Genomic DNA, 17,749 nt, shown 5'->3' with positions numbered 1-17,749 from the left:
TGCTTCCAAAGTGCAAAACAATTTGTCATGTTGATTCATCTCAGAGTTTCAACACCATGCCCAGCTTGCTTAGTGATGTTTCCCAGTGGAGATCTGCTCCAAATTGTGAGTCTGCCATATTGCTCCTGAAGAATGGTAAGTGGCAGGGCCTTTGTACAACATACTGCCTGACTCTTCTTGCTTCTGCTATGTTTCAGGTTTCTCCAGAATCCTCCATTACACTGGATGAAAGCAGGCTAGCTTAAAGATGCAGGGCAGGCTGTGTGGCACACAGCAAGAGAAAGTTAAATACATTGAAAATGTATATTTTTAAAAAATACATTTGCACAAAACAGAAGATGAGGCTCAATATTAGACAAGACATTTGGCTGCTTAAGGCAAATAACACATTGATGTCTTCCTCTCATTCTGTGTGGAAAAGTTGACTGGATTAACAACTACATCTTTCTTCAATGCTGACAATAAGACAGCAATTCATCTCTATTATGGAGATAGCCTCCATTGCATCTGAAAACCTTAGGGTGCACAGGACAAGCTGTGTGCTACACAGGTTTCTCCTGTGCACTTTGCTGCCACACACAAGCATGTCCTACCTGATGTAACTATCTTACTTTGCATAATAGAAAGAACACAATGCATGCAGTGTAGGACTTGCGGCTTCATATCAAATATCCATCTAGTTTATCATCCCCCCCCCCCCTCCAGAGAAGCAGATGCTCATGGAAAACCCATGCAACCTATCAAGTGATATTCAGTGGCATCACTGCTACTAATTCTAGAAGTTCTTTCTAGCCATCATACAAAGCCTGCCATCTCCTGGTAATGGCAAATCAGGGGATTTCCAGGCAACTTGGAATATTTTGATGCTTGCTAAATCAAACCTTTTCCATATTTGCATATACTTTACATATATTAAATGGAGACCTAATTTTCAGTAGAGCTTTTAAGGGGCTAATGCTCAGACAGAAGACAGACAGAGCTTTTAGTGCAACTTCATTTGACTCATGTGAGGTATAATAGAATAAAGCAAATCTCTAGTGTGTCCTGTATTTCCCTTTTGTTGTAAGCTCAGAATAAAAGAAAAGGGCCTTTTGCTGCCCTTGACTAATGTCAAATGCAATTAACATAATTAATGTTCAAGAACAGATCAGTCAAATTATGTAAGTGTTGTTACACTTATCATTTTTTCTTGTTTCAAATATTCCTGATTCTTAAATAAAAACCCACCAAGAGTCCAGTAACAGTCCAGTTAGAGGCTGGATTTCTGGGAATGGCTGTTTCCATTAAACAGTACCCATTATCTATTATAAACAATGAAGGGGACATTTAACTAAATCTAGGACTCATTTCAATTTATTTTTGCTTCCAAGGAAAATGCAAGCAGAATTAAAGATGCTTCCCTAGAAATCATGAGCAATTCTGCATATGAGGATAAAAATTAGAGTTTGAATTGCTTATGTGAGGGATGCTAAAATGAAAGTGCTATGCAAATACTTTTTCAATCCCTGGGTATGTCTTAATTTCATTTTGGAATTGGTACCACTTGTATGCTGATACACCCCTGTTCTTTTTCAACCTGTAAATACTTTTCCAAAGACAGATAGGGAGACAGGTAAACTAAGGCCGTGTCCAGACAGGTCTGAAAGGCCAGCCTGGGGGCAAAGTTGGGGTGTAGCATCCTGATGATGCATGCCTGACTCCACCCCCAGAGTGCCCTGACACTGCATATCCTTCCAGATCATGTAGCGCCAAAGGAGCGCCATATAACCTTTCAAGGGCTTTTTGTGGCCAGTTTTTGCATCTTTGAAAAGCTGGATCAAGGCCACAGTATGAGGTTGCAGTGGGCCCGATCTGGCTAAAGAAGGGGCGTCTGGAGGCTCTGAACAGATGGGCCCTTAGGCTCTGAGCAGATGGGCCAGGATTGCATAGGACAAGTACAAGTACACCGCTATGATCATTGCGGAATAGCGGTCTATAAATAAAATGTATTATTATTAATATATTATACCAGGGGTAGGCAACCTGCGGCCCGTGGGCCGGATGCGGCCCGGCGAGGCATTGGGACCGGGACCGGCCCCAGCCCGGTCCTGCCACCGATTGCTGCCGGGGCCTTTGGCGTCTCGCGCGAGGGGCATGTGGGGGCAATTGTCTATAGAAGCCTCAGAAACATGCATTTATCTTAACTTTTTTAAAAAATCAGCAAATTTTTTCGCGTGTCCTCCATTTTTTATTTAAAAAGTGCCCTTCATTTGAAAATTTTGTCCTGCATTTGTCCTGGTTTATTTATGTAATTAATTTTTTAAAAAATATTTAATTATTTATTTTTTGGCTTCGGCCCCCCAGTTGTCTGAGGGACAGCAACCCAGCCCCCGGCTCAAAAGGGTTGCCTACCCCTGTATTATACTATCCTGGCCTGGTTCTCAACCCCAATCAGTCCCTGGGATGACACAGGGTGGGTGTTCAGGAAAGCAGCCAAATGGTTGATAAGGGCCCGTTACAGACGGGCACCCTAGGACAGACTCAGTCTGTGCTAGGGTTAGAAAGAGGCATCTCTTCCAGATGCCCCTAACCCTAGCACGGACTGAGTCTGTATGAAATGGCGGTGGCCGTTCCACATGGCCGCCACTATCTTGACATAGCGGACGCTCTGCGTCCACACATTGCACCCCGGATATGACACCGCGAGTGTGCGACTAGTGCCTCGCGGTGTCACATCCGGGGCCCAGGAAGGAGCACGATTTTCACGCTCCTTCTTTGCTGTGTCTGGGAACCGCCCCGTTTGGCTGCTGCGGTTCCTGGACACAGCAACCAGTGGCGGCAGCAGACCATCACTTTTCAGTGGTCTGTAACCTGCCAACGTCAGCCTAGTTCCCAGACAAACCCCTGGCTAGCAGAATCAGTGCAAACAACACAGACTTTGAGTTTAAATGCAGTATCAGAAGAAGGATTACCAAAAGAGTTGTCAAACAGTCTGAGATTCGAGGTATCAGATAGGCAGGTCAATAAGGCAGTCCAAGGTCAAGAGTTTCAGACAATCAAGATAGGTCAGCAGTCTAAAAAGCAAGGGTTTGGTCCAAAAAGCCACAGAGACAGAGTCTTTCCTCTAAGGAGGTCAGATAATCACTGGCAACCAGACACACATGTTCCAGCTGCCTAAATAGGCAGGCAGCAGGCATTCAGGTGTGTCTGATTACCAACTCATTTCTGATAAAATCTCTGTGACCTGCAAAGGCTTTCCCTTTTGGCTCGATACTCCCTGAAAGTAGGCACAGTCCCCTGATTCTGCTCTATGTCCACAGCCTTGGCCCCAGGCAAACTTGGCTGCTGTACCTCTGGAGAGGCCACAGACTCTGCTACAGCAGAGCTAGGGCCAGTCTTAGGTTCCCCAATTGCAGGCTCAGGTCCCAGAGGTGCTGGCTTATTTTCTGAGTCCACCGAGTCTTCCTCCAGGCTGGGCATGACAGTGGGTGGGTGGGTGTTTACATGTCCCCCATCCCTGTGCCACAGTCCTGCTACTGCTGCCCCTTCCATTGCCACGTCTGACATGGAAACATTGTGCCTGGCCACATGGTTGCAGCCAGGCACTCTGGTTCCATGTCAGATAAGGTGATGGGAGGCTTCTCACTAGTGGCAACAGAGATGTAAGGTAAGGAGTATGCAAGATTGTCTGTGTTGTCAGGGTTACTGCAGAGTTTCCATGCAATTCCATGGTAAATCATGGGTCATTTCAATCCGTGTTAAGCCCTCTCTGTGCTGGGATTAGGTCAAATCCATCATATCTGCATCTGGTCTGTCAGATCCAGGCCTGATCCAGGCGCAGTGCTAAGGGGACACATCATCCAAATAGGACCATATGAGGCAGGATGTGGGGTAACATGGGCCTTTTGACCTGTGCAGAAAGATCCAGAGACATCATATATGATAGATGTTTGCTTCCCCAAATGAAAGTGAAATTGTTTTGAATTTCAACCATTTGGGAAAGATTGTACAAATAGAGTATTCAAGTGAATGCTGTTCAAGCAAATGTTGCATTCCCCACATGCAGAATCCTTTGTGAAGTCTGGGTCTTCTCACCACACAAAGGCAACTAAACTGAGATGTGAGCCCTGAGAGCACTCTTCTGAGCCATCATGTCTTCTTATACAAAATATACTTCTCTGACCCCATGACTAAGGCCAAAAATGCATGAGCCAAATAAAGCAGCTTCCAACCACTTTGGATGTGTGGTGTTTAGATGATGCATGCCACCAAAAAAGCCAGAAGCCATGCCAAGGCTGCGCTAGGGAGCCCTGGTGGTGCACTGCAAATTTTTAGGATTCTTGGCTCTGAAGTAAATGGATTCTATAAAGCAGAGGTGGAGAAACTTTCACCCTCTGTGCGATTTTAACATACAGTTCCTACAGTAATTTACCATTGACCATAATTCACAGGGCTAAGAGGAATTGTTAGCCAATACATCTATACCCCTACTATAAAGACTCTCTTGAACTTCTCACCTGACAGGGAATGGAAACAAAATAGATGGAGTATAAGCAAATTCACATGACTATTTTTACAAAAAGGAAGACATCAGAATGATGACAAATCTTCACAAACCTTTGGGCTTGGAAAAACAGCCCTTGTACTGATGATGTATGTGAAATGATTTTTTTTAAAAAAAATCCAAATGTACTATGCTCTTTATAGTTACATATACTTAGAAGATTCCTTGGTCCTTAAGATGATCAGTGACTAATGAAAAGCAATTACACAAGCTTGTTTAATGCTTCATAACATAAATACCATACTGCTCACAAAGCCAAAGTGCATAGCAATGCAAACTATTCTGTTTCCCAGGCCTCCTGGGAGGCAGACTATGAAATAGAGAACTCCTAAGTGGTGGAGAGAATTCCCACTTTGATAGCTGTGGTTAGAATCAGACTATAAGGGGGCAAAATGGAAATTAGCACTGGGCCAAAGACACAATAAAGGATCTGAGTGGTGAGAGGAAGTAAGCTCAATCTCCTGCACTCCCTGATTGCTAGCATGGGTATAAGAAGTATTTATATGCACCCTCTCCACCTCTGGGGAAGGGAATGGCAAACCTCCTCTGAACAAATCTTGCCAAGAAAACCCCATGATAGGTTTGCCTTAGGATCACCATAATTTGGAAATGAGACCAAACATGAAGTAATAAGTTAGGGGGATAAGATAAAATTGATCAATGCTTGTTATATCTTGTTTAATATTAAAAGGCAAATGCTATGCACTTCATGTTTTAATGGAGACAAACAATAGCATTGAAAAATGTTTAATAATGTTTATTAATTTCCTGGAGTGCAAATGTGTGAAAAAAAACCTGTTTTTAAATGTTTAATTTGTTTCTTTTTAAAAAAATTAATAAAAGTCATATTAATATAAATTGGAAATGACTTGAAGGCACGCAACACAGACACACACTTTGTTCAAAAGTAGCAGGCTTAAAACAACTTCAAATACTGTCCTGTGTTTGGGTCATAAACTACAGACAATTATGTTCCCTTAGGCTGCAGTCCTACAGATTTTTCGAAACAGGGAATAAGTTCCATTAAATTTAGTGAGGTTTATCTCTAAGAAAGCATGCATTGTGAAGTTGAAGACTTTCATGACTGGCATCCAGAGTTTTTTGTGGGTTTTTTGGGTTATGTGGCCATGTTCTAGAAGAGTTTATTCCTGATGTTTCACCAGCATCTGTGGCTGGCATCTTCAGAGAATATGTCAGGTACAAACTCTTCTAGAACATGGCCACATACCCTGAAAAAGCCACCAAAAAAAACCAAAGCATGCATTGTCAGGCCGCAATTCTGTATACATATACCTGAATAGAACTCCCATAAATACAGTCACCCCTCCGTTTTTTGTGGACTTCGAATCTGCATCCCTCACCCATTCATGGGCGGCAAATAGAGGGGGACAAAATGGGATGTATGCTCGTATCGCCATTCAAACCAATGGATCTTGAATACTGTTGATTTTCTATTTTTGCAGGGGAGGGGTCTGGAATGGATCCCCGTGAAAACAGAGGGGCTACTGTACAATAGAGCTTACTTCTGAGTTGAAATCATGCTGTTAAGGATCCAGGTTACATTAACTGAGGTGGCATACAGACCACCCAAAAAGGGTGATCTCCCGCTGCCCTGGTTTGCTGCACGAGGGAGCCACAGCGGACAAACCGCGTGGCTCCCACGCACAGCCAAAAGAACCCACAAAAAGCGGGTTCTTTCTGCGAAGCAGTTGTGACACCACAAGGCACCAATGGCGCACTTGCGGTGTCACAAGGGCGCTGAGACGTGCAGACGCTAGGCGTCTGTCATGTCAAAATGACAGTGCCCATATGTACAGGGCGCCGCCATTTTGACACTCTCATCACGTGCGAGGGGCGTCTGAAAGCGCCGCCCCCGCACGTCACGATGGCACCCCATAGGGCCCCATCTAGCCAATGCCTGAAATTATTAAAATCAGTGGATTTCAATGGGAGGCATACTCAAATAACTTGGTCTGGATCCAACCTTTGCCTTCAGTGGGTTTATGTGCTTTCATTTTGGGTTGAATTGTGCATACTTTCCCTGCATTTATTTCCTTTGGGTCCTTCCTGATTTTATGAACGTCTATCATGTGACCTCTGTTAGCACTTCTTGCAAGATAATCATCAGCTGTTTAGGTTTTTCTTCACAAAGGAAGATGATCTGCCTGCACTTTGTAAGCATAGAAGATTTTCTTTGACAAATGGGTTTGCAATCTTTCCTTTCTCCAAGCAGATTCTAAGCAAGGAATACAAGTTCAGTGGAAAACCATGTCCCTGACTCATCCTGTTTATGCCTTTTTGAGGCTCTGTCTAGGGCAAATGAGATGAATTTTCAACCCATTCAGCAAAGTTATATTAGTATAGGCTGTGTGTAAATGAGCTCATAGTTGGAACATGGTTCCTTGGTGCATTTAGTTATTTTGGTATCAAAAGCCAAGGATATTTTGGGGCAGGAGGGGGGGGGGAATGCAGGGTATTTCCAAATGTCTGATTTGCAGTTGGGTGAAAATATAAGTAGGCTAACTGTTTCCTTTCACATCTGCATCACTTTCTGATTAGTCAGGGGGTTTGAAGCATGAACTTCCTTTTCAATGTGGCTTTAGATTACAGCTTTTTTCTTTCTCAGTTCTAGTTAAATTCCTTTTTTTCACAATGGAAAGGGTTAGATGAATGGTTTTAAAAGAACTCATGTTGAAGTACTGATTTGTGGGAGCAGATATTTCATGTTGTCCTTTAGAAACAAATACTGCATATTTGAAATTTAAAACACAGGCTAGCATTTAGATTGAAGAGGGCTCTTTTGGGCATCTTTGCTGGATTCCAGGAGAAAGATAAGTTTCCATAGCAGTTGTTTAGCAAAATAAACCTTCAATGAAAAGCCACAGGACAGAGAGACAAACAAGTGAACCTCCCTCCCTCCCTCCACCACAGAAGTGGCATAATGTGGCCTACGGGCTGCATATGCCCCCTCTTAGGCCATTTAATGGCCCACATGAACCCAGGGAGATTGTTTTAATTTTTATCTCAAAAAGCCCTCACAAACCCTTTAAGTGTGGAGGGGATTTTCAACATGTCTGGAGTCCCCCTGAGCTCCACAGGGGTCAAACAATTTTTTAATACAATTTAAAAAAAAATTTCTCATCCCAAAATGTCCTCTCTAGGGTGGGCAGCATTTCTATCAGGGTGGTGGTGGTTTGAATTGTTTTCCCTCTTCTTTAGACAAGCCTCAGCCTCACTTAGGCTGAGTAGGATACTAGAGTGATAAAAATGAAATGCACAGAAATAGGATGGGTGACACCTGTCTAGATGGCAATACATGCAAAAGGGATCTAGCAGCCTTAGGAAATCACAGACTGAACATGAGTCAGCAATGTGACGTGGCCACTAAGAAAGCCAAGGCATCAATAGAAGTAGTGTCTAGAGCAGTGATGGTGAATCTTTTAGAGACCAAGCCCCCAAACTCAGTGTCATTCCTGCACCGGATATTACCCAGTGATGCATGGGGAGACTTCTGGGGGCAGGACTTCCTAGGGTGGGACCTTTGGGGGAAACCATCGTGGCACACTTTCTCAGCCTCAGGCTAGCAATTGCAACCCCCCCCCCCCCGACAAAACCTGCCAAAAAAACTCCATGATAGTTTCACTTTAGGGTCGCCATAGGTTGGAAACAACTTGAAAGCACCACACACAAGAGTCATGCTCTGACTGTAAGCCTCAAGGTATGCTAAGGGCAAACCCCCCTTCACTCCTTCCCCTGACCTCCTCTGCCTCTAACTGGCTCTGGGAGCTAGTTAAAGGCATGGGGGGAGAAACAGATGCACACCTGCTCCTTCTTCCCCCGCCCTCCCATGGGAGAGAGGGAAGGAACAGGCACACAGCTTCTCTGCTCCTCTCCCCTCCCCTGCCTTTAACTGGCTTTGGAAAGCCAGTTAAAAGAATGGGAGGGCAGGGGAAGAGGAGGAACAGTTGTGCGCCAGCTCTTCCTCTTTCCCTGCCTTTCCGTCCCTTTAACTGCCTTCCCAGACACAGAAAGAGCTCTGTGTGCCAGAGATGCCACTTGTGCCATAGGTTTGCCACCACTGGTCTAGAGTGAGGAAAGTAATAATTCAATTCTATTCTGCTTTGGTCAGACCTCACCTGGGATATTGTGTCCAGTTCTGGTCACTACAATTCAAGAAGGAAGTTGACAAGCTGGAATTTGTCCAAAGGAGGATAACCAAAATGGTGAAAGGTCTGGAAACCATGTTCTGTGAGGAGTGTCTTAGGGTGCTGGCTATATTTAGCCTGGAGAAGAGAAGGTTGTGGTGATGTGAGGAGCCCTGGTAGCACAGTCGTTAAATCCTGGCCTGCAGCCACTCACTCAGAAACCATAAGGTTGCGAGTTCAATACCAGCGAAGGGCTCAAGCTCGACTCAGGCTTGCAGCCTTCTGCAGTTGCTAATATTAGTACCCAGTTTGTTGGGGGCAATTAGCTTACACTTTGTAAACCATTTAGGTAGTGTTTAAGTGTACTAATAAGCGGTATAGAAATGTACTTGCTATTGCTATGGCTGTGATAGCCCTGTTTAAGTATTTGAAGGGATGTTGTATTGAGGATGGAGCAAGCTTGTTTTCTTCTGCTCCAGAGACAAGGACATGAAGCAATGGAATCAAGTTGCAGGAAAAGAGATTCCACCTAAACATTAGGAAGAATCTTCTGATGTAAGAGCTGTTCCACAGTAGAATATATTGCCCTGGAGTGTGCTGTAGTCTCCTTATTTGGAGGATTTTAAACAGAGGTTGGATGGCCATTTGTCAGGAGTCAAGTCACTGTCCATTCCTGCATGTCAGGGGGTAGAAATGGGTGGCCCTTGGAGTCTGTCCCAACTCTATGATTCTAGGCATTGTCTCTAGGTCTGATCAGGAAATTTCAGGGCCTAGGATGCTACTGACTTGGCAACTCTAGAACTTTATTCCTCTGAAAAGAAAAGGAAGAGAGGGATTGTACATGATTTGAAGACTACACTGGATCCAGCCACCCTCCTGAGGGACTCTTCAGACTGGCAGTATCCTACAGGACTTTACAGCACTTGTTGACTATCTTTTTGATTTCACTTCCTGTTAAAATGCCTAATCATTATGGCTCACAGTAAACCTTTTATGCCTGGCTACTATTAAAACCCACGTTGTACATTTTCTTTGTGACTCTATATCCCAACACAAATATATTTCTCTGTGTCTCGGACTGATGCAGTGACTAAGGATGGCATCTCTCCTCTGAATGCCTGCCTTGAGGCGGACTGGATGAGGGAAAACTGACTGAAGCTGAATCCAGGTAAGATGTAGGTACTTGCTATAGGGATCCCAAATCCGCGAATGGAGATATGCCAGCCAGTTCTGGATGGGGTCACACTTCCCCTGAAGGACTCTGTCCACAGTTTGGAGGTGCTTCTTGACTTGTCGCTTCAGCTGACTGCTCAAGTGGATGTGATGGTCAGGAGCACCTGTTATCAGCTTTGGCTGATACGCCAGCTGCCTCCATTCCTGGAGCTGGAAGACTTGAAACAGTAGTACACGTGTTGGTAACCTCTCGATTGGACTCTACATGGGGCTACCCTTGTGCCAAGTTCGTAAACTCCACTAGTACAAAACATGGCAGCCAGATTGATTGTGGGCTCTTCTAGAACTGATCATATAACACCAGTCCTGAAGTCCCTTCATTGGCTGCCAATTAGTTTCTGGGCACGGTACAAGGTGTTGCTTATTACCTTTAAAACCCTACATGGCTTGGGACCAGACTACTTACAGGAACGCCTTCTTCCGCACTGTCTGTCCCACACATTACGGTCCTCTTGGAAGAATTTACTTCAGCCTAAAAAATCCAGGCTGACCTCAGTTACCCAAAGGCCCATTCCACCACTGCTCCAAAGGTATGGAATAACCTGCCAGAGGAGATCCACCACATTTCCACTCTAACAGCCTTTAAAAAGGCTGTCAAGACGGCTCTCTTCTGGCAGGCTTTACCAAGCTAATCTACCCTCCTTCTTCCATCAAATTCCTCCCCAGTTTTTAGCTGATTTTATAGTGATAATGTTTTTATATTGTAATCTATTTTATATTATTTTGGTTTTAGGATTGGGATGGAGGGTTGGGAAGGGATTAATTTTTATATTGTTTGATTTGTGATGTATTCTTTTACTGCTGATTCTCCATGAATGGGTGCGCTATAAATAATAATAATAATAATAATAATAACAATAATTATCATCCTGTATGTGTGAGTATTGTGCCTGAACTTCAAACCTTATAGCTGTATTTTGTTTAAATACTGTGAAAACAGCAAATCTTCCGTGACCTTGGAAGTGAAGCAAGCTCAGACCTGGTTAGTTCTTGGATGGAGGACTGCCAGGTAATGCCAGGGGCTGTGTGGAAGGCAATAGCAAGCACTCTTGAGTGTTCCTTGTCTTAGAAAACCCTATGAAATTCAAGGGGTCACCATAAATCAACAATCAGCTTGAACGCACACACACACACACACACTCATAATTGAAGCATAATATTTCAAGAACAAGTAAAAAGGATAAATATAAAGGTCTAAAACATAAATTACATTAGATGGAAAGTTTTAACAATCTTTCTCAACATTAGGTGCTTGGTGGCAGCTGATCCAGTTAAGATTATGTCCAGCTGGAAGAAAATTCTGGCAGGATCAAGTCCAGCAGTCAGCAAATTACAACCAGAGTTCAAAAATCTATTCCAGGGTCAGTTTCCAGGCAGGAAATATGGCAGAGGAGGAAAAAGATCAGTATTCTGATAAAAGTTGAAGACACCTGTGAAGCAAAAATATAAAATCTTTCCACTTATACATGAGATTTTATTGGCATGCAATAGCTTGTTCAGTTCAGTTCAGTTCAGTTACAAAGAATGGGCACTCTTCTGAGAACTGAAAATAAAGCCTCCATTTGGCAGCCACAGCTTGCTTGTAAATATAGAAACATACTTCTGAGAAACTTTATGCTGAAGCAAAAGATTCTGAATGCAGACCCTGTGGCTGTGTTCTTTTCTTAGACTGGTATAAATAGTTGGAGTCAGGTAATGAATGAGACTTTTGAATTTGTGAGAGTGTGTTTTAGTTCAGTTCTGTTTTTAAAAAAAGACGTTTGAAAATGTTTGTATGCAATGAAAAAACACATTTCAAAGATAATGAAGCTTAAATTCTGACTGGCAAAATGAAATGGGTCAAACTGAGGAGAATTTGATGGGTGTCAGAAAGAGGGCAAATAATAATAATAATAATGATAATAATAATAATAGGATTTATTTATATGCCGCCCAATCACTGGGAATCCGGGCGGCTTGCAACAGAGGGGATAATAGACAGTTCCCTGCCCTCAGGCTTATAATCTAAAAATACATGACACAAAAGGAGAAGGGAATGGGGGGGGGAGGGGATCAGGTCCAGCATTCTTCTCTCCCTCTGAGGCCTGGACCAAGGCAGATGGACTGGAGGGAGGGCTCTTCTTCTTCAGGCTAGCCCTGATGGAGCTGGATCTGCCTGTTTAACTCCCTCATAGGCCGGAAGATGACAGTAATGGAGGGAGGAGTCTCTTCTTCCAGGCTAGCCCTGATGAAGCTGGGCCAGCCTATTCTCTCCCTCACCGGCTGAAAGATGACAGTTAAGGAGGGAGGGGCCTCTTTCTTCAGGCTAGCCCTGATGGAGCTGGGCCAGCCTATTCTCTCCTTCACCAGCTGAAAGATGACAGTTAAATTAAATAAAGGGCTCATGTTGGGTATCTAGATATCTCTTGGTAGTTGGCATTGTATGTTTTAAAAATTTGCCATGGTCAAGGAACCAAGCCCTATGAAGAACATCTTAGGGAGCTAAGGCCTGTTACAGACTGCCAAATTAAAGCTGCTTTGGGTCTCTTTGGAGGCATGCTATTTAAATGATGCATGGGTCCTAAGAGTCCGGAGGTCGCGCCAAAGCCACATTCCATTCCTAAGCACTGGAGTGCAGCTTTGGTGCAGCTTCCAGATTCTTAGGGTGCATGCATCATTTAGACAGCATACCTTCAAAGAGACCTGAAGCAGCTTTATTTTGGCAGTCTGTAACAGGCCTATGTATGCTTAACATAGAAAAGAGAAGATTGGGCGGTGACATGGTAGCCATCTTTAAATAGCTTAAGGAATGTTATGTAGAAGATGAAATTATTTTTTCCCTTCTGCTCCAGAGACTGGAGTTACACAAAAAGAAAAGAGGTTCCATCTAAGAATTAGGAAGCACTTCTTGATGGTAAGAACTATTCAGCAGTGCAATGGATCACCTCAGAGGATGGTGACTCTGCTTCTTTGGAGTTCTTCAAACAAAGGTTGGATGGCCATATTCCCAAAGTGATTTAGTTTTAGTTTAGCATGGCCATAGGTTGGACTGAATGGCACTCATGGTCCCTTCCAACTCTAGGATCCTATGGTTCTTTCAAACAGAAGATTACAATTTCAAAGATACTAAGAATTAAAGCCCATGAGCTTTAATCAGAGGTTGAAATAATGTGGCCTTCTAGATGCTGTAGGACTGAAATTCCAAGCATTTTCCACCATTGGCTGTGCTGGCTGCATGGTTCTCACCCCTAGCCTAAATCCTATTGTTAGTCTGAAGTAGATTAGACCTATTAAAACAACACTAACTTGAAAAGTCAACAATTATGTATGTTCCATTAATTTGATGGTTCCACTATAGCTGGGACTTACAATAGGATTCAGACCATGCACTCCTTTTATGAAGCATATATTAGGGTTACAGGTTTTTCTTTTGAGGCAAATGTTATAGCCAGAATTTTACCTATTGTCAGACAGAGCATTAATGCAAATACACAGGCACAAGCAATCTTGACCTTTCTTAGTCATCCAAGTGTGAAATATTTTGCATTGGAACACAACCATTTTTCTCTTCATGATAGGTAAATACAGCAACATTTCTCCATATCTAATGTAGTGAAGATTGGCCTTTTGTGACAAACGAAAACTACTATGCCGAAATATCATTGTCAGCTGGTGGGCTGATGAATCTCTCTGACCTTTAGTTTGAACTTTAAAGGGGGTATCTATGATGCTGAAAACTATCCTCAGAATATGTTCAGCACCATGGATAACCCTCTTTATTTCTGGACTAAAACGCAAAGGAGATTCACTGACCCACTGACACCTTCTGCCACTTCCCAACATGTAAAGAATTTATCAAGGAACACAGTATGAACACACTTTACCAAACATTGGTTTTGGTAGGCCTTCCATTGACAGTGTAGATTCTGTTTTATAACTCAGGAGAAGGCAAACATCCAAGCTTCCAAGATCTATGGTGTGTTTTACAGTGGGCCTTTTGTATCCTCTGCAGTTTGGTTCAAGGACCCACTGTGGATCCCAAAATTAGTGGATGTTCAAGTTGTATTATAGACAGTGGCATGATAAAATGTTGTCCCTTACATAAAATTAAGGTTTGCTTTTGTGAGTTTTAAAAATACATATTTTCAAGCTGTAGCAGTTGGTTGAATCTGTGGATGCCGAATCAATGGATATGGAGGGCCAACTGTACTAGAAGCCTAATATCCATCAATTGGTGGAAAAGACATGCACTTAGAATGAAAGCTGACGGTGCAGCTGAGATCTGAAGAAGACAGGAAGAATTTATTTATTTATTTTTTTGATTAAGAGAATTGGAAGGAGCTCACATAATCCTTCTGAAAAAGGTATGGTGGAAATAGATATCCTGTCAAAAAAATTAAACAAAGAGCCCTGGTGGCGCAGTGGTTAAATGCCTGTACTGCAGCCATTTACTCAAGACCACAAGGTTGCGAGTTCAAGACCAGCAAAAGGGCCCAAGCTCGACTCAGGCTTGCATCCTTCCGAGGTGGCTAAAATGAGTACCCAGACTGTTGGGGGCAAATTAGCTTACTTGCTAATTAGCTTACTTGCTGTTCACCGCTATGATCTTTGGAATAGCGGTATATAAATAAAACAAATTAAATAAATAATTAAAAGAAAAAGACACTAAAATGGATGAATGGGGAAAAATAATAGGTTACATAAAAGAAAAGTGGGGTAAAGACTCAGGTATAGAACACATGGAAATTTACTGAGAAATAAAACAAAATTTGGATGAAGCTGCAATATTTTGTAATATTTTCTAAAGCATATCGAACATGTATAGCTATAAAGACTTTGAAAGAGAAGCTTGTATCATTTTGTATTATATTATGGAATGTGATATAAATATTACAAATACATTAAAAAGATGATATATAGTTGAAGGGTATGCATTAAGGTACGAACAAAGTAAAAAAAGATATACAGTTAAGATACAGGATTTATGAATCAGCTATTAGGTGACTTCGGAAGTCTTTTTAATTGAAAGTTATTTTGTGTATGTATTGTAATGTATGTGGATGGTATATGTACATGTTTTTTGTATTGTTTGTTGTCTCTTTGTTGGCTGTGTTTTAAAATTTAATAAAATTTATTTAAAAAAATGAAAAAGGTATGGTTCTCTATTCCTATCTCTTTAGACTGAGAGGTTCTTTTTGTCATTTGTCAGCTACTCTGTATCTGTCTGGAGGTCTCTTTTATCACCTTCTGGTTGCCTGGGCATCTGATCAACAGTAAAATCCAGACAGGCAGAGTTAGCATCAACACGCCAATTAAGAACGCTTAAGTATTGGATTCTCAGGATATTTATATGGGAAAATAAGTAGGCTCACTGTTAGTCTTTTAGGCTATTTATTATATACAAACATATACTTTCCCCTTATGGGGAAACATAGACATTTCAATGTATAGACAAATTATTTCATTACATTACATTGCATATAAGGTATCATACATAGTGGTGCTGCAGTGGTTAAATACCTGTACTGCAGCCACTCACTCACAAACCACAAGGTTGTGAGTTCAATACCAGCTAGGGGCTCCAGGTTGACTCAGCCTAGCATCCTTCTGTAGATCACTAAAATGAGTACCTAGCTTGTTAGGGGCAATTAGCTTACACTTTATAAACCGCTTAGTACATTGGAAATCACTATTGTTATATATTCATTCCCTTACAGTAAAGTGTTACCCTTTCATAAGGACTGAATATTTATATCTTCTGCATTTCTTCAGCAAACTTCTCTATAGCTATATTTAGAGGAACATAAGTGTCACAGGCATCCAAGTGGGTTAATCACTTGGCATCCATCAAAGTCAGAATGAGAAATTTAGCATAGTTTAGATGAGAGCAGAGATTCTTCTTCAGTAAGCATCATAGTCTGCCTTTATTGGCATGGTCTGGGCAGTTATCAGCTAGGAATACCATAACTGTTTATCCAATAGCTGTCTACATACAGGGGCAGACACTCAATTACCTCCCTTCTATCTCCTCCTGACCTGTTTTATCTCTTCCCTAGCCTATCAGTTGACAGATCTTGTCCAGTAAGATTACAGAAGTTCACTATAGCTTTTTATATAAACATTTCTCTCCATTCCAGTCAGGTACTTAGAGGAGATGCAACACACTGGGTACACTTGGCTCTTAGCAGCCTTTCATCAAATTACAGCAGCCATCTGATTGCATCAGTTGTTCCCTTTAATGTGGCACCTGTCAAGGGTTAATTATAGGTCAGTTCACTGTTTATATTAACTTATGATTGTTTACAGTTAGGTTGGCTTTATGCCCAGAACCAGGCTCTTGGTCACATACACACAGACATTCTACACTACACACAGAACTTTCTGCTTTATATTTTATGCTTTATAAACACACTATTTATGCTTTCGGGTCTTAAACTTCACAAACTACAATAAAAATCAGCTTGCAGCCTGTATTATTCCTACTCCAAAATTCTGGTTACCCCAACTTTTCTTCATTTATGCAGTGTAATTTTATAGGCAGGCATTATTTTGTCGATGGTATTATTTATTTTGTCAATGGTAATATTTAAACCTAAACTTAAAACTAGAATTATTTCAGGTAGTCTTGCAAATCATCCCTACATCCCAACTGCCACTGTTGTAGCCTTGGAGGCAGAGAAGAACTCACAGATCCACCATGCCTAGGCCCCGCTGAAGAAGGACCTTTCCCCCATCCCAGCTGCCACTGCTGTAGCCTTGGAAGGAGAGTAGTGCAGCTAGCATCTGCTGGATTTAATTCTCCCTTCCAATGCAAGAGATCTTGCAGCACCTTGGAGACTGAGGCCTGTTACAGACTGCCAAAATAAAGCTGCTTTGGGTCTCTTTGGAGATATGCTATTTAAATGATGCATGGGTCCTAAGAGTCCGGAGGTCGCACCAAAGCCACACTCCATTCCTAAGCACCGGAGTGCAGCTTTTGATGCAGCTTCTGGAGTCTTAGGATGCATGCATCATTTAAATAGCATACCTCCAAAGAGACCCGAAGCAGCTTTATTTTGGCAGTCTGTAACAGGCCAGAGTGAAAGAAGCTGTAAAGCAAGTTGCAGTCCAAGGGTCCACTGTAAGGCAAATTGCAGAACTGTAAAGCAAGTTCCAAACTCAGATACATGGAGAGATGGCTATGCCTCTGAACTTTCTCCCACTGCCATCCCTGTTTCCTTGTGCTGTGTTTTATTAGATTGTAAGGCTGAGGGGAGGAAACTGTCAGATTAACAATCTGATGCAATTTGATGTATTTTACTGTTGTTTAATTTATTTATTTACATACAGTTACATTTATGTAAGCAAGGTAAAATTTGTCACTTATTTACACACCTTTCAAAATTCATACATACTTCTGTTACTTTTACCTTACCATTTCCTCCTTTTTCTTCCACCTCTACTACTTTAGTTATCCCCTTACTTTCTTTTTCTCCCTTCCCCCTTCCCTTTCCCGTTTCCTTCCCCCTATTTTCCCTCCCTTCCCCCCCTTTCCTGCCTATCGCTTCCAATCTATTCCCTCTCTTCCCTTATCTGTATTTGTATATTTATACACCTATCCTTCCTTCTTTCCCTTTCCCTTGCCTTCCTTCTCCCTTCCTTTCACTATTCTCTCCCCACCCTCTTATCCCAGTACTGTATTATTACATTCCATACTTCTTCTTCTTCATCATTATCTTCTTCTTTCTCTTCTCTCCCTCTTATACTTCGAGATAGCCTATCCGCTTCGCTCATGTCCATTATTTTATTAAGCCAATCTTCTATATTCGGGATTTGGTCCGTTTTCCATCTTTGTGCATATAACAGTCTA

The sequence above is a fragment of the Sceloporus undulatus genome, chromosome 3, assembly GCF_019175285.1.
Source record: "Sceloporus undulatus isolate JIND9_A2432 ecotype Alabama chromosome 3, SceUnd_v1.1, whole genome shotgun sequence".
Lineage (NCBI taxonomy): Eukaryota > Metazoa > Chordata > Lepidosauria > Squamata > Phrynosomatidae > Sceloporus > Sceloporus undulatus.
This window is presented reverse-complemented; position numbering follows the sequence as displayed.